The 17,395-nt window shown below is 36.1% G+C and overlaps 1 long non-coding RNA gene and 1 pseudogene across 2 annotated transcripts in view; both read left to right on the top strand.

Moving 5' to 3' along the window:
* The window catches only part of LOC143644339 (uncharacterized), a 43,028-nt gene that overhangs the window by 9,944 nt on the left and 15,689 nt on the right, over positions 1 to 17,395 (top strand). The gene's annotated exons all lie outside the window — the stretch shown is intronic.
* Positions 4,057 to 4,976, top strand: LOC143643370 (PRELI domain containing protein 3B pseudogene; annotated as a pseudogene).

Here is a 17,395-nt window from a genome sequence, read left to right as displayed (position 1 = left end):
TGATTTTTTTTTTCAGCTAGAAGAAAAAACAAAAACCACGGAACTGTGACCTACACCAAACTTTAAAGTCTGTTCTATAATTACTTGTTAAAATTTGTTTGGAAATTTATTGTTTTATGGTGTATATGCTATATTTCAGATTTAAAAAAAAATTTTTAAATGGATACAGGGAAGGGAAATTTTTTCTCTTAGTCTTTGGAAGCTGAAATGTTTGGAGCTATGGCAGCATCTTGTGAAAATTAGGGGGAAGAGGCGAGGACAAAAAGGCTTCTGTTGGAAGATTGTGTCACATCCCCCATAAAGACATACCTCTGGTGCTGACAGTGTGAACCCATTTGTAAACAGGACCTTTGAAGATATAATTAGTTAATTATATCTCATGCAACCAAACAGAATGAGACTGGGCACAGTATGACTGAAGTCTTAAAAGCAAAGGAAATTAGACTCAGAAGAAACCAAAGTAGACAGAAAGAGGCAGACTGCCATGTGATGGAGACAGAGACAGTGCCATCACCAGGATGCCACAAACTTCAGCACAAACCTGACCTCTCAATACCTTGATACAGGCCTTCTAGCTTCCAGTCTGTGAGACAATAAATTCCTATTGTTTTTGAAAAAAAAAAGAGGGGGGTGGTATCAGGAAAAAAAATGAATGCACAACGTGGGAATCTTAATGAAGAGATAGAAAATTGTTAAAGGAACCAAACAGAACTACTGGAGTTCAAGACAATAACTAACGTGAAAAATTCCCAGAAGACTTCAACAGCTGATTGGAGCTGGCAGAAGACAGAATTAATGAACCTAAAGACAAGACACTTGAAATAAGGCAGGATGAGGATCAGAACAGAAAAATTATTAAGAGTGAAAATAGCCTAAAACACTTCTGAGACACCATCAAGTCTACCAATATATATATATATGCATTATGGAGTCCCAGAAGGAGAGAAAGGGGAGGAGGGAATAGGGAAATAATGATACAGAACATCCCACACTTAGCAGAAGATGTGAATATGCACATTTTGTGTTGTTTATAATGTTTGAATAAATATGAAGAAAAATAAATCACATTATAAATTGATTACACTATCAAATATAAGGACAAAGTGTTTTGGTTTGCTAAAGCTGCTGGGATGCAATATAACAGATGGAATGGCTTTTTAAAAGGGGATTTAATAAGTTACAAGTTTACAATTCTAAGGCCCTAAAAAGGTCCCAATTAAGGCACCAACAAGAGGTTATCTTCACTTAAGAAAGGCTGATGCTATCTGATACACCTCTGTCAGCTGGGAAGTCACATGGTTGGCATCTGTTAGTCCCTTGCTCCTAAGTGCCATTGCTTTCAGCCTCTGTTCCTGTGGGGTTTCCTCATTTGGATTCTCCAGGGCTGGTTTCATCTGTTGGCTTCCTGTGGCTGTCTTCAGGTTGTGGCTTGCTTAGCATCTCATGGGAAGACACGTGGTGATGTCTGGGCATCTGCTCTCTCTGTTGGCACTCTAGGCATCTTCAGATATCTGTGTCTCTGTCAGCTCTGAAGCAACAGTTCTCCAAGTGTCTGCATCTGAGTTTTCTCCAAAATGTTTCCCTTTTAAAAGAACTCTAGTAAACTAACAAGACGCATCTTAAATGGGAGGGGTCACATCTTCATCTAATTAAAAAGCCACCTCCACAATTGGGTGTGTCACATTTATCTCCATGGAAATAATCTAATCAAAGTTTCCCACCCTAAACAATAGGTCTGGCCCCACAAGTTTTGATCAGGATTAAAATATATCTTTTCTGAGGTATATAATAGTTTCAAACTGGCACACAAGGAGAGTTCTGAAAGCTGCAAAAGAAAAACAATGTGTTATCTTCAAGGGAATCCCAATTAGATTGAATACTGATTTTGCATCATAAACTATGGAGGTAAGAAGGCAGTGAGTTAAAATACTTAGAGTGCTGAAAGAAAGCAACTGTCAACCAAGAATTTTATATCTGTTGAGGTTTTCTTTCAGTAATGAGGGAAAGAGTAAGAGCACCTAGAAGAAAAAATGAAAAATGCTCATAATGGAAGAACCTGAAAATACATGAAGCAAATGCTGACAGATCGTAAGAGAGAAATTGACCATTCTACATTAATATACCACTTTCAATAATGGATAGAACATCTTGTCAGAATACCAATAAGAAAATATAAGACTTGAGCAATACTCTAAACCAACTAGGCCTAACAGACACCAACGACAAAAGAATACACATTCTTCCCAAGTGCACATGGATCATTCTCCAGGATAGATCATATCTTAGGTCACAAAACAAGTCATAATAAATTCAAGAATACTAAAATCCTTTTATTTTTTCTTGGACCTTGATAGCATGAAGCTACAAATCAACAACGGGGAAACTCAGAATTTGTAGAAATTAAATATCATAGTCTTAAAAAACCAATGTGTTAAAGAGGAAGTCATGAAGGAAATTAGGAAATATCTTGAAGCAGGTGAAAAATGAATATACAGCACATCAAAGTTTATGGGATACAGCAAAGGGGAATGCTGAGAGGCAAATTTATAGCTCTAAATGCTCACATGAAAAAAGAAGAAAGATTCAGAGAACTAACGTCAAAACTGGAAGAATCAGAAAAAGAAGAATAAACAATCCAAAGGAAGAAAATAACAAATATTAAAGCAGAGATAAATAGAGACCAAGAAAAACAATAGAATCAACAAAGCCAAAAGTTAGTTATTTTTGTGTTCTAGTTTGCCAGCTGCTGGAGTGCAATATACCAGAAACAGAATGCTTTTAAAAAAGGGAATTTAATAAATTGCTAGTTTACAGTTCTAAGGCTGAGAAAATGTCCCAATTAAAGCAACTCTATAGAAATGTCCAATCAAAGGCATCCAGGGAGAGATACCTTCGTTCAAGAAGGCCAATGAAGTTCAGGGTTTCTCTCTCAAATGAGAAGACACATGACAAACACAGTCAGGGCTTCTCTCTCAGCTGGAAGTGCATATGACAAACACGGCGTCATCTGCTAGCTTTCTCTCCTGGCTTCCAGTTTCATGAAGCTCCCCGGGGCACATTTTCCTTCTTCATTTCCAAAGGTTGCTCTGCTTCTCGTGGCTATGTCGTTCTGCTCTGCTCTCTCTGAATCTCTTATTCTCCAAAACATTTTCTCTTTTATAGGATTCCAATAAACCAATCAGGACCGCCCCAAATGGGTGGAGACATGTCACCTAATACAGCTTAACAGCCACCCCTGACTAAATCAATCATCTAGGGAGATGATCTGATTATAGTTTTAAACATACAGTATTGAATAGGAACTATTCTTCCTTTATGAAATGGGATTTTGATAAAAACATGACTTTTCTAGGGGGCATACATCCTTTCAAACCAGCACATTTTGAAAGGTCAATACATTTGACAAAACTTTTAGCTAAACTGATGAAGAAGAAAAAGAATACAAATTATGAAAATCTGAGATGAAAAGGGGACATTACTTCCATCCCTGCTGAAATAAAAAGTGCTATAAGAGGATATTATGAACAACTGTATATAAAAAAATTAGTTAACCTAGATGAAATGGATAAATTCTTAGAAACAAAACAAACTACCAACAGTGATTTAAGAAGTAGAAGATCCCAGCAAACCAACTGCCATTGAAGAGATTGAACTGGTAATCAGAAACTTTCCAACAAAAGCCCAGGACGACATGGCATCAGAGGGGAATTTTACCAAACATTCTAAGAAGACTTAACTCCAATTCTGCTCAAGCTCTTCCAAAAAAAATTGAAGAGGAGGGAACACTCCCTAATTCATTCTATGAGACCAAGATGCTCTCATACCAAAGCCAATTAAAGATAGCAAAAAAAGAAACTTATATCCCAATATTTCTTATGAATATAGATGCAATAATCCTCAAAAATATTAGCAAACAGAATCCAATAGCACATTAAAAGATTTATACTCCATGGGAGTGTTAGCTGGTTGGAGTGGTTGGGATGGCTTGGGGGTGAGGGGTGGGGTTGGGAGCAGGCACTGCCTCTTACCTCATTCTCTCCTACTACTGGCCAGACATCATGCCTGTCACTGGCACCATGAACGTAAGAACTTCAGAGCACGTCTTTGACCACCCATGGGAAAATGTTACAATAGCTGCAATGCAGAAATACCCAAATCCTATGAACCCAAGTGTTGCTGGAGTTGATGTATTGGAAAGATATACAGATCCCTCTGGAAAGTTGCACAGCCATAGACTTCTCAGCACAGCATTGGGACTGCCTTCCATTGTGAAATCTCTTGTTGCAGCAAGAACAAAAACATATATGCAGGAACATTTGGTAGTTGATCCTGTAGAGAGAACAATAGAACTTAAATCTACTAATATTTCATTTATAAATATGGTTTCAGTAGATGAAAGGCTTATATACAAACCACATTCTCAAGACCCAGAAAAGACTGTTTTGACTCAAGAAGCCATAATCATTGTGAAAGGAGTCAGCCTCAGCTGTTACCTGGAAGCACTGATGGCAAGTACAATTTCTGCAAACACTAATAAAGGCCAAGAAGTGATGAAATCAGTAATACATAATTTGAAGGCCAAGACTGAAGAATTTACAACTTCAGCAAGAGGAAGCATAAGGACACCGATGGCAGCAGCAGCATTTATGGAGAAATACAACTATATTTTAGGTAGATGTTTTTGTGATAAGCTGGAAAAAAAGGTATGTGATTTAATGAAAACGAAGAGATGCAGGACTTCTCAATAAAAGAATTGTCGATAAAAGAAATTTCACACTTTCTATTATTTGAAATGACCATCTACTTTTAAAGGCTCCAGCATTTATATTGAAATTTTACATTTTTTGAAAAAGTACTCTGAAATTGGTATTGGCATATTGAATCTCCTTAAGATTTTAAAGCTTTTCATGCATTGAAACTCTACCTGGCTTTGTACCAACCCCAGAACAAAGCAGAGCCACCTTTTTACATGCAAACAGGATTGCCCTACTTACGTGAACAAACTCACTGTAAAAGAAGAAATTCTGTTAAAAGCGTGTTAATTTGTATATTTAAAAAAAAAAAACTTGCTCTGCTCTAAACCACAGCTAAAGGCCAGTGTTTATATTTCACACGTAAGTGATATTTTTGGAGTGAAAATTATCATGAAAATAATATATGATTCCAAAAAAATTATGATTTAATTGTATTAAAAGAGTACTGTATTCATTTACCAAAGTTTTGTAACTTAGTAAAGGTATTACCATCCTTGGATTTTTACTTCTAAAAGTCTTTATGATTTAGTGTGTTGTGGGCTGGTTATGTTAACTGAAAAAATAAAGTCATTGCTTGAATTTTGCCGCACTCTAAAGTTAAACAGAAGAACAACTGTTCACATCTTTTAGCACTACACATTTGCCTAACTTATAAATTGTCATGTGTCAGAATCATGGGTCTGTAATTGCTGAAGCATAACATGTCAGGTTATTTGAGTATAATTACGTTTTGAAGTAACTGTGACCACAAAACGTCTTATTTATATAAAGAGCTGTATCATTTGAAATTACTCAAACGATGTCTTGATTTGAAACATTAATCCCAGGTACTTAATGTTTTTAATAATATGATACCACTTCAGGGTGTAGGGGTGGTGAGGAAGAAAAAGAATGGATTGACATAAACTAATCACTAGAGCAAATTTCACTGCACTTTTCTCTATGGGAAACCCTTATTTAGGATGCCAGTGTGCAGCTGAAACTGAAAAACAATTCAGTAAATGTGTTTTGTTTTATAGTTTATAGCAGACAATTTTCAACCACTAATATGTTTAATACTTATTTGTCGTATAGAGTAGTTTTGTTAAGGTGACTAGCTCTTGCCCTTATTTTACAATGCTTTATGTACAAATAATAAACATCCGATTAAGTTTGCCATAAAAGAAACCAATTAATGTATGTACATAAACCACATAAATAGTATATGAAACTTTTTAAAAATTAGTGTTTTTTCTACTTAAAATATTGTTTGGCTTAAGACTTCTTAAGATATTTGCAAAAGCACATAAATCCAGTAAGGTTTCTGATTATTTTTTTAAACCAAAGATGGTTTTTGCAACTGAAAAACATTTCTACTCAATATCATTGCTAAATTTTTTAATATTTGGTAAAAATGTTCCTTGTATAATTCCTGTAAATTATACTTGTTTTGAGAAAAGTTTAATGCCTTGATGATAAAAAATTTCTACGCAACAAAAAAAAAGTTTTATACTCCATGATTTAGTGGGATTTATCCCTGGTATACAAGGGTATTCAACATAAGAAAATAAATTAACATAATACACCTACATAAACAGAATGAGTGAAAAAATCAACAACAAATCTCTTAAAGCTAATAAATGAATTCAGCAAAGTGGTGGGGTACAAGCTCAACATAAAAAACTTAGTAGTGTTTATATACACAAGCAATGAACAATCTAAAGAAGAAATCAAGAAAGAAAAAAATCCATTCATAATAACAACTAAAAGAATCAAATATCTAGTTGCAAATCTAAACATGGTTATAGAGGACTTGTACAAAGAAAACTGCAAAACCTTGCTAAAAGAAATCAAAGACCTAAATAATGGAAGGATAGTCTGTATTCATGGATTTGAGGGCTAAATATTTTAAGGTGTCACTCCTACCCAAAGGAATTTATAGATTCAATGCAATACCAATAAAAATTCCAACAACCTTCTTTTCAAAAATGAAAAAAACAATCCTCAAATTAGTACATAAGAGTAAGGAACCCCAAATACCTAAAGCCATCTTGAAAAAGAAGAATGAAGTTCAAGGACTCAGAACTCAGACCTTCCAATCATAAAATTTATTACAAAGCTGCAGTAATCAAAACTGTATGGTACTGGGGAGACTATGGGGCCAAGATGGCAGCTTAGCAATGTGCATGTTTTAGTTCATCCTCCAGAACAACTACTAAATAACTAGAAACAGTACAGAACAGCTCCTGGAGCCATGTCAATGACTGCACACAGCATACCCCAGTATGGACCACCTGGACCAGCTGCAAGCCTCCCCAGAACCGTGAGTTCCCCAAGCCGCCGCAACCGGCACCCCTCCCCCCAGGCTGCTTCCAGAGGGAAAAGAAAGAGACTTAACCAGCAGCAGGGGCTGAGCCCAAACACACGCCAATTGTGGAATTAATTAACAAATTCTGACTACTAAAAATAGGCCCCCAGCTCAGGTGAACCTGGTCAAAGCGGAGGTCGCTCATTGGGCCAATGGAAAAAGAGGAAAGGGGAGGAAATGGAGATTTTTGTGGGTGTCTTTCTACAGAGGCTTGGCTGCCTCTGGATTCAGTGGGGGGACTTCTCTGGCTGCAACTGCCCCAGGCATATGCAGTAACGGGCTGCTTTCAGGGCTTGTCTCACACCTGTGCCTTCCCCAGGGGAGAGGTGAAGCCCAACTCAGGTGGAATCCCTCCCTTAAGGAATTCAGACCCCAGGGCTTGGCAATTTGAAGCTATTAAAATCAACCTACAACCTCTCCTCTGTCTGCACCATGCCCCCAGCAGGGAAAGTCTGCCAAAATTAAAGGTGCCACATCATCTTATGCTGGTGGAACCTGCAGGCAGACAAGCACCACATACTGGGCAGGATAAGAAAAACAGAGCTCTGAAACTTCACAGGAAAGTCTTTTAACCTGCTGGGTCTCACCCTCAGGGAAAACTGACACAGGTGACTCCTTCCGTGATAGGAAGCCAGTTTAGTCTGGGAAAACTCGGCTGGAGTCTATAATACCTACGTAGACCCTCCTGGGGGGGAGAGGGGGAAGGCACCATACAAAAGGGCAAGAAACAAGAACCAAAAAATTATCCTCTGTTAAACAAATCCGAAGCTAGAGGTCTCAGAAAAAGCTGAACTGAATGTCAAAGAACAGATAGACAACAAATTCATCCAGCAAGAAAACCCTAGGTAAGAAAAGTGAAAGCAATCTCCAGAATAAACTAATTAAGGTAATTAAATGTCTAGATGCCAGCAAAAAATAAATCACACCAGGAAAACTGAAGATATGGCCCAGTCAAAGGAACGAACCAATAATTCAAATGAGATACAAGAGCTGAAACAATGAATTCAGAATATACGAACAGACATGGAAAACCTCATCAAAAACCAAATCAATGAATTGAGGGAGCATATGAAGAAGGCAAGGAATGAACAAAAAGAAGAAATGGAAAGTTTGAGAAAACAAATCACAGAACTTATGGGAATGAAAGGCACAGTAGAAGAGACGAAAAAACAATGGAAACCTACAATGGTAGATTTTGAGAGACAGAGGATAGGATTAGCGAACTGAAGGACGGAAAATCTGAAATCCGACAAGAAACAGAAACCACAGGGAAAAAAATGGAAAAATATGAGTAGGGACTCAGGGAATTGAATGATAAGATGAAGCGCACAAATATACATGTTGTGGGTGTCCAGGAAGGAGAAGAGAGGAGAAAAGGAGGAGAAAAACTAATGGAAGAAATTATCACTGAAAATTTCCCAACTCTTATGAAATACCTAAAATTACAGATCGAAGAAGTGCAGCGTACCCCAAAGAGAATAGATCCAAATAGATGTTTTCCAAGACACTTACTAATCAGAATGTCAGAGGTCAAAGAGAAAGAGAGGATCTTGAAAGCAGCAAGAGAAAAGCAATCCATCAAGGGAATATAAGGGAAACCCAATAAGACTATGTGTAGATTTCTCAGCAGAAACCATGGAAGCTAGAAGACAGTGGGATGATATATTTAAATTACTAAAAGAGAAAAACTGCCAACAGGGATTCTATACCCAGCAAAATTGTCCTTCAAAAATGAGGGAGAAATTAAAACGTTTTGAGACAAAAAATCACTGAGAGAATTTGTGACCAAGAGACAAGTTCTGCAAGAAATACTAAAGGGATCACTAGAGACAGATACAAAAACACAAAACAAAGAGGTGTAGAGAAGAGTGTAGAAAGAAGGAAAATTAGATATGACATATAAAATCCAAAAGGCAAAATGGTAGAAGAAAGTACTACCTGCACAGTAATAACCTAAATGTTAATGGGTTGAACTCACCAATCAAAAGATATAGACTGACAGAATGGATTAAAAAACAGGATCCTTCTATATGCTGTCTACAGGAAACACATCTTAGACCCAAAGATAAACATAGGTTGAAAGTGAAAGGTTGGGAAAAGACATTTCATGCAAATAACAACCAGAAAAGAGCAGGAGTAGCTATCTAATATCCAACAAATTAGACTTCAAATGTAAAACAGTAAAAAGAGACAAAGGAGGATACTATGTACTAATAAAAGAAAAAATTCAGCATGAAGACATAAAAATCATAAATATTTATGCACCAAACCAGAATGCTCCAAAATAAATGAGGCAAACACTGCAAACACTGAAAAGGGAAATAGACACATCTACCATAATAGTTGGAGACTTCAATTTCCCACTCTCATCAACGGACAGAACATCTAGACAGAGGATCAATAAAGAAACAGAGAATTTGAATATTACAATAAATGAGCTAGACTTAACAGACATTTATAGGACATTACACCCCACAACAACAGGATACACCTTTTTCTCAAGTGCTCATGGATCATTCTCAAAGATAGACCATATGCTGGGTCACAAAGCAAGTCTCAACAAGTTTAAAAAGATTAAAATCATACAAAACACTTTCTCAGATCATAAAGGAATGAAGTTGGAAATCAGTAATAGGCAGAGCACCAGAAAATTCACAAATATGTGGAGGCTTGACAACATACTCTTAAACAACCAGTGGGTCAAGGAGGAAATTACAAGAGAAATCAGTAAATATCTCAAGGCAAATAAAAATGAAAGCACAACATATCAAAACTTATGGGGTGCAGCAAAGGCAGTGCTAAGAGGGAAATTTATTGCCCTAAATGCCTACATCAAAAAAGAAGAAAGGGCAGAAATTCAGGAATTAACTGTCCACTTGGAAGAACTGGAGAAAGAATAGCAAACTAACCCCAAAGCAAGCAAAAGGAAAGAAATAACAAAGATTAGAGCAGAAATAAATGAAATTGAGAACATGAAAACAATTGAGAAAATCAATAAAACCAGAAGCTGGTTCTATGAGAAAATCAATAAGATTGATGGGCCCTTAGCAAGATTGACAAAAAGAAGAGAGAGGATGCAAATAAATAAGATCAGAAATGGAAGAGGAGACATAACCACTGATGCCACAGAAATAAAGGAGGTAATAACAGTATACTATGAACAACTTTACACCAATAAATACAACAATGTAGATGAAATGGACAACTTCCTAGAAAGGCATGAATAACCAACTTTGACTCAAGAAGAAATAGATGACCTCAACAAACCAATCACAAGTAAAGAAATTGAATCAGTCATTAAAAAGCTTCCCAAAAAGAAAAGCCCAGGACCAGATGGCTTCATATGTGAATTCTACCAAACATTCCAGAAAGAATTAGTACCAATTCTGCTCAAACTCTTCAAAAAAATTGAAGAGGAAGGAAAGCTACCTAATTCATTTTATGAAGCCAACATCACCCTTATACCAAAACCAGACAAAGATATTACAAAAAAAGAAAACTACAGACCAATCTCTGTAATGAATATAGATGCAAAAATCCTCAACAAAATTCTACCAGATCGAATCCAGCAATACATTAAAAGAATTATACATCATGACCAAGTAGGATTCATCCCAGGTATGCAAGGATGGTTCAACATAAGAAAATCAATTAATGTAATACACCATATCAACAAATCAAAGCAGAAAAATCACATGATCATCTCAATTGATGCAGAGAAGGCATTTGACAAGATTCAACATCCTTTCCTGTTGAAAACACTTCAAAGGATAGGAATACAAGGGAACTTTCTTAAAATGATAAAGGGAATATATGATATAATATCATCCTCAATGGGGAAAAACTGAAAACTTTCCCCCTAAGATCAGGAACAAGAGAAGGATGTCCACTATCACCACTGTTATTCAATGTTGTGTTGGAAGTTCTAGAGAGAGCAATTAGAAAAGAAAAAGAAATACAAGGCATCAAAATTGGAAAGGAAGAAGTAAAACTATCACTGTTTGTAGATGATATGATATTATACATCGAAAACCCTGAAAAATCCACAGTGAACCTATTAGAGCTAATAAACGAGTACAGCAAAGTGGCAGGTTACAAGATCAACATTCAAAAATCTGTAGTGTTTCTATACACTAGCAATGAACAATCTGAGGTGGAAATCAAAAATGAATTCCATTTACAATTGCAACTAAAAGAATAAAATACTTAGGAATAAATTTAACTAAAGAGACAAAAGACCTGTACAAAGAAAACTACAAGACACTGTTAAAAGAAATCACGGAAGACCTAAATAGATGGAAGGGCATACCATGTTCATGGATTGGAAGACTAAATAAAGTTAAGATGTCAATTCTACCTAAATTGATTTACAGATTCAATGCAATACCAATCAAAATCCCAACAACTTACTTTTCATAAATAGAAAAACCAATAAGCAAATTTATCTGGAAGGGCAGGGTGCCCCAAATTGCTAAAAGTATCTTGAGGAAAAAAAAAAACGAAGCTGGAGGTCTCACGCTGCCTGACTTTAAGGCATATTATGAAGCCAGAGTGGTCAAAACAGCATGGTACTGGCATAAAGATAGATATATTGACCAATGGAATCGAATAGAGTGTTCAGATATAGACCCTCTCATCTATGGACATTTGATCTTTGATAAGGCAGTCAAGCCAACTCACCTGGGACAGAACAGTCTCTTCAATAAATGGTGCCTAGAGAACTGGATATCCATATGCAAAAGAATGAAAGAGACCCGTATCTCACACCCTATACAAAAGTTAACTCAAAATGGATCAAAGATCCAAACATTAGGTCTAAGACCATAAAACAGTTAGAGGAAAATGTAGGGAAATATCTTATAAATCTTATAATTGGAGGCAGTTTTATAGACCTTATACCCAAAGCAAGAGCACTGAAGAAAGAAATAAGTAAATGGGAACTCCTCAAAATTAAACACTTTTGTGCATCAAAGAACTTCATCAAGAAAGTAGAAAGACAGCCTGCACAATGGGAGACAATATTTGGAAATGACATATCAGATAAAGGTCTAGTATCCAGAATTTATAAAGAGATTGTCCAACTCAACAACAAAAAGACAGCCAACCCAATTACAAAATGGGAAAAAGACTTGAACAGACACCTCTCAGAAGAGGAAATACAAATGGCCAAAAGGCACATGAAGAGATGCTCAATGTCCCTGGCCATTAGAGAAATGCAAATCAAAACCACAATGAGATATCATCTCACACCCACCAGAATAGCCATTATTAACAAAACAGAAAATGGCAAGTGCTGGAGAGGATGTGGAGAAAGAGGCACACTGATTCACTATTGGTGGGAATGTCAAATGGTGCAACCACTGTGGAAGGCAGTTTGGCGGTTCCTCAAAAAGCTGAATATAGAATTGCCATATGACCCAGCAATACCATTGCTAGGTATCTCCTCAGAGCACATAAGGGCAAAGACACAAACGGTCATTTGCACACCAATGTTTATAGCAGCATTATTTACAATTGCAAGGAGATGGAAACAACCAAAATGTCCATCAACAGACGAGTGGCTAAACAAACTGTGGTATATACATACGATGGAATATTATGCAGCTTTAAGACAGAATAAACTTATGAAGTATGTAACAACATGGATGGACCTTGAGAACATTATGCTGAGTGAGACTAGTCAAAAAGAAAAGGACAAATACTGTATGGTCTCACTGATATAAACTGACATTAGCAAATAAACTTGGAATATGTCATTGGTAACAGAGACCATCAGGAGATAGAAATAGGATTAAGATATTGGGTAATTGGAGCTGAAGGGATACAGACTGCACAACAGGACTCAATACAAAAACTCAGAAATGGGCAGCACAATACTACCTAACTGTAATACAATTATGTTAAAACACTGAATGAAGCTGCATGTGAGAATGATAGAGGGAGGAGGCCTGGGGACATAAATGAAATCAGAAAGAAAGATACATGTGAAAGATTGAGATGGTATAATCTAGGAATGCCTAAAGTGTATAATAATAGTGACTAAATGTACAAATTTTAAAAATGTTTTTGCATGAGGAAGAACAAAAGAATGTCATTATTGCAGGGTGCTGAAAATAGATGGTAATTAATATCTTAAAAAGTCACCTTACGTGTGAGACTAAAGCACAAAATGTTTTACAAAATTTATATTTTGACTAGTGCATTTCCTAATATAACTTATGTAGATAGTTTGATTGAACACCATAAATTCTTGGAATCTCAGGTAGGGCATGAGATTTTGTTGGTTTGTCTGGAGTGATGCCCCGATGAATCCCAGAGTGATTCAATCAGTGAGTGGAAAAGTATCTGCAAAGCCCCCTTCAGGGAATGGTGAGAATGGGAAGAAATGCAACTTCCCCAAGTTGAATTCTTGATATTCTTACAAGCAGTGTGGACAACCAAAGCTATAGTCTGAGCCCCTAGTCTTGGGGTTTGTTCATACGAAACTTCACCCCACAAAGGATAGGTCAAGTCTACTTAAAATTTAGGCCTAAGAGTCACCCCCAAGAGAGCCTCTTTTGTTGCTCAGATGTGGCCTCTCTCTCCAGCCAACACAACGAGCAATCTCACCACCCTCCCCCGTCTACATGGGACATGACTCTCAGGGGTGTGGACCTTCCTGGCAACGTGGGACAGAAATCCTAGAATGAGCTGAGACTTAGCATCAAGGGATTGAGAGAACCTTCTTGACCAAAAGGGGGAAGAGTGAAATGAGACGAAGTGTCAATGGCTGAGAGATTCCAAACAGAATCGAGAGGGTGTCCTGAAGGTTATTCTTATGCATTAAGTAGATATCATCTTGTTATTCAAGATGTAATGGAGAGGGTGGAGGGAACTGCCTGAAAATGTAGAGCTGTGTTCCAGTAGCCATGTTTCTTAAGGATGATTGAATAATGATATAGCTGTCACAATGTGACTGTGTGATTGTGAAAACCTCGTATCTGATTCTCCTTTTATCTACCTTGTCAAGAAACGAGTAGAACATATGGAATAAAAATAAATAATAGGGGGAACAAATATTAAAATAAATTTAGTTTGAAATGCTAGTGATAAATGAAAGTGAGGGGTAAGGGGTATGGTATGTATAATCTTTTTTTCTGTTATTGTTTTATTTCTTTTTCTGTTGTCTTATTTCTTTTTCTGAATTGATGCAAATGTTCTAAGAAATTATGAATATGCAACTATGTGATGATACTGAGAATTATGGAATATATATGTAGAATGGAATTATATGTTAATGTTTTTGTTTGTTTGTTCTTAATTTTTTTAATTAATAAATAAATTTTTAAAAAACTGTATGTATTGGTGAAAGGACAGACATATAGATCAATGGAATTGAATTGAAGGCTCAGAAATCAACTCTCATATTTATGCCTAACTGATTTTTTGACAAGGTGGCAAAGACTATTCAATTGGGAAAGAATAGTCTCTTCAATAAGTGGTGCTAGGAAAACTGGATCTCCAATTAGAAAAAATAAAAAAAAAGGAGGACCTCTGCTCCAAAACTTATACAAAATTCAACTCAAAATGGGTCAAAAACCTAAATATAAAAGGTAGGAACTATCAAACTCATAGAAGGAAATGTGGGCAAGCATCTTCAGAATTTTGTGTTAGGCAATGGTTTCTTAGACTTAAAACCCCAAGCACAAACAATGAAAGAAAAAATGTATAAATGGGACCTCATCAAAATTAAAAACTTTGCATCCCAAATAACTTCATCATGAAAGTAAAGTGACAACCTAAACAATAGGAAAACATATTTGGAAACCACAGAGCCAATAAAGATTTAATAACAAGAAAATATTTTTAAAATCCTTCAACTTAACAACAAAAAGAAAAACAACCCAATTCAGAAATGTACAAAATACTTGAATGACATCTCTCCAAAGAAATATATAAATGACCAGAAAGCACATGAAAAGTTGCTCAACATCATTAGCCATCAGGGAAACGCAAATCAAAACCATAATGATACCATTTCATACTCATTAGAATGGCTGTTATTAAAAATAATAATATAAAATAAAAATATTGGAGAGAATGCAAGAATTAGAAACACTCATTCTTTGTATATATGATAATAGAATAAAACATTTTTAAATCCATGAAATTTTATACTACACAGTGAATCCTAAGTTTAACCATGCTCTATAGTCAATAGTACAATTATAAGTATTATCATCAATTGAAGCAAATGTTCCCCACCAATGCAAGGTGTTAATTATAGGGTAGTATATAGTGTGCCAGTTTGAAAGTATTATGTATCCCTATTAAGCCATGTTTTAATCCTGATTCAATCTTGTGAGGGCAGCCATTTCTTTTAACCCTGATTCAGTATTGTAGGTAGAACCTTTTGATTGGATTATCTCTACAGAGATGTGATATGCCCAATTGTGGGTGTGATCTTTTTGTTAGATGGAGATGGGATTCCACCCATTCTGGGTGGGTCTTTAAATTTAGCACTCTCATATTTTTATGGATCAAACACCTCTCTTACATTTTTATGGATCAATTCTAACAAATGTCCAAGGAATAAAATAGAAAAGGAAAGAAAGTTATCTAATTCATTTTTGGATGCTTGTTTCACATATGAACCTTTCCATTGTAAACATGCAAGAACATAAGTGAAAGCCTACCTAAAATATTAGTTAAAATAAAATAAAAATAAATAACTAACCTTCTGTGCTAGTTTGAAACTGTTATGTTCTCCAGAAAAGCCATGTTTTTTATCCTAATCCAATCTTGGGGTTAAGGTTCTCTCAATCCTGATTCAATATTGTAGGGTGGGATCTCTTGTTTAGATTGTTTCTGTGGAGATATGACACACCCAATTGTGGGTGTGACCTTTTGATTAGATGGAGATGTGACTGCATATTCAAGATGGGTCTTAATTAGTTTACTAGAGTCATTTAAATGAGGAAACATTTTGAAGGAAGCTTAGCTGTTTGGAGAAAACATAGTTACTTCAGAGTTGACAGAGATGCAGACATTTGGAGATGCTTGGAAAGCTGGCAGAGAGAGCAGACACATAGACATGGACGTTTGCAGATGCAGAGTCCAGCAGACATTGCCATGTGCCTTCCCATGAGATGCTAAGCAAGCCAGAACCTAGACTCCAACTTAGTTGGAGAAACTAAGCCAAGGCCCACAGATGCTTAGAAAGGAAACAACTGGCCTCAGAAGCTGGAAGTAATGGAACCAAAAACAAGGAACAGCAGATGCCAGACATGTGCCTTCTCAGCTGACATAGGTGTTCTGGATACCATCAACCTTTCTTGAGTGAAGGTAGCTTCTTTTTGGTGCTTTAATTTGGACATTTTCACAGCCTTAGAACTATAAACTTGTAATGTAATAAATTCCCTTTATAAAAGATGTTCCATTTGCAATATATTGCATTCAGCAGATTTAGCAAACTAATACAGACTTAATGGATATTTTTCTTTTTTTAAATTAAAGAAGTTGTGGGTTTATGGAGAACTTAAGCAATAAATACAGAGTTCCTATACCCCCTTCTTTCCATTAGTAACACCAGGTATTAGTGCAGTATATTTGTTTCAACTAATGAAAGAGTATTATTACAATTGTACTATTAACTATAATCCATGGTTTGCATTAGGGTTCCCTGTTTGTGTTGTATAGTCCGATGTTGTTGTTGTATTGTTTAATTATTCTAATAACATAGGTAGGACCTAAATTTTCCCTTTTTAACCACATTAAAGTATATAATTCAGTGGTGTTAATTATACTCACAGTGTTTTGCAGCTATGTTCCTGTTGCAGGTTTGGAGACCTTCAGTTTGCCTTAGCCGTCAAATAAACAGACGTTTGTAGAACATACTTGGGGTTTCTTTGTCAGCATGATTCTCTCAAAAACATAGGCTTATATGGCAGTTCTATATAAAAAACATAACCAAAGATTTCTTTTAGAATAATTTAATGCCTGAGAAGTCTAGGATTCTCTTCCCTGCCCTCTGTGTTCTGCAGTTTATTTTAAATAGTAACACATTTAAAACAAATAATTAAATGCCCATAAAATCAAGAAAGGGATGAAAGACTAGCCTCTAGATGGGGCCTTCAGAAATGATGCTCAGAATTACACAGGCTTTCGAGGGAAACTACTATGTGTGCTAGAATCAGGAAACTGGGGGATTGGGATGCTGTCATTGGAACTTCTGCAATTACTACAAACAAGCCACAGTGCAAGGATCAAAGAACTGATACCTGCAAGGCTAGCAGTCTGTCAAAATAGCATATTG

The sequence above is a fragment of the Tamandua tetradactyla genome, chromosome 8 (assembly GCF_023851605.1).
Source record: "Tamandua tetradactyla isolate mTamTet1 chromosome 8, mTamTet1.pri, whole genome shotgun sequence".
Taxonomy (NCBI): Eukaryota; Metazoa; Chordata; class Mammalia; order Pilosa; family Myrmecophagidae; genus Tamandua; species Tamandua tetradactyla.
Note: the sequence above shows the minus strand (reverse complement) of the source record. Positions and strands in the feature narration are given on the sequence as shown.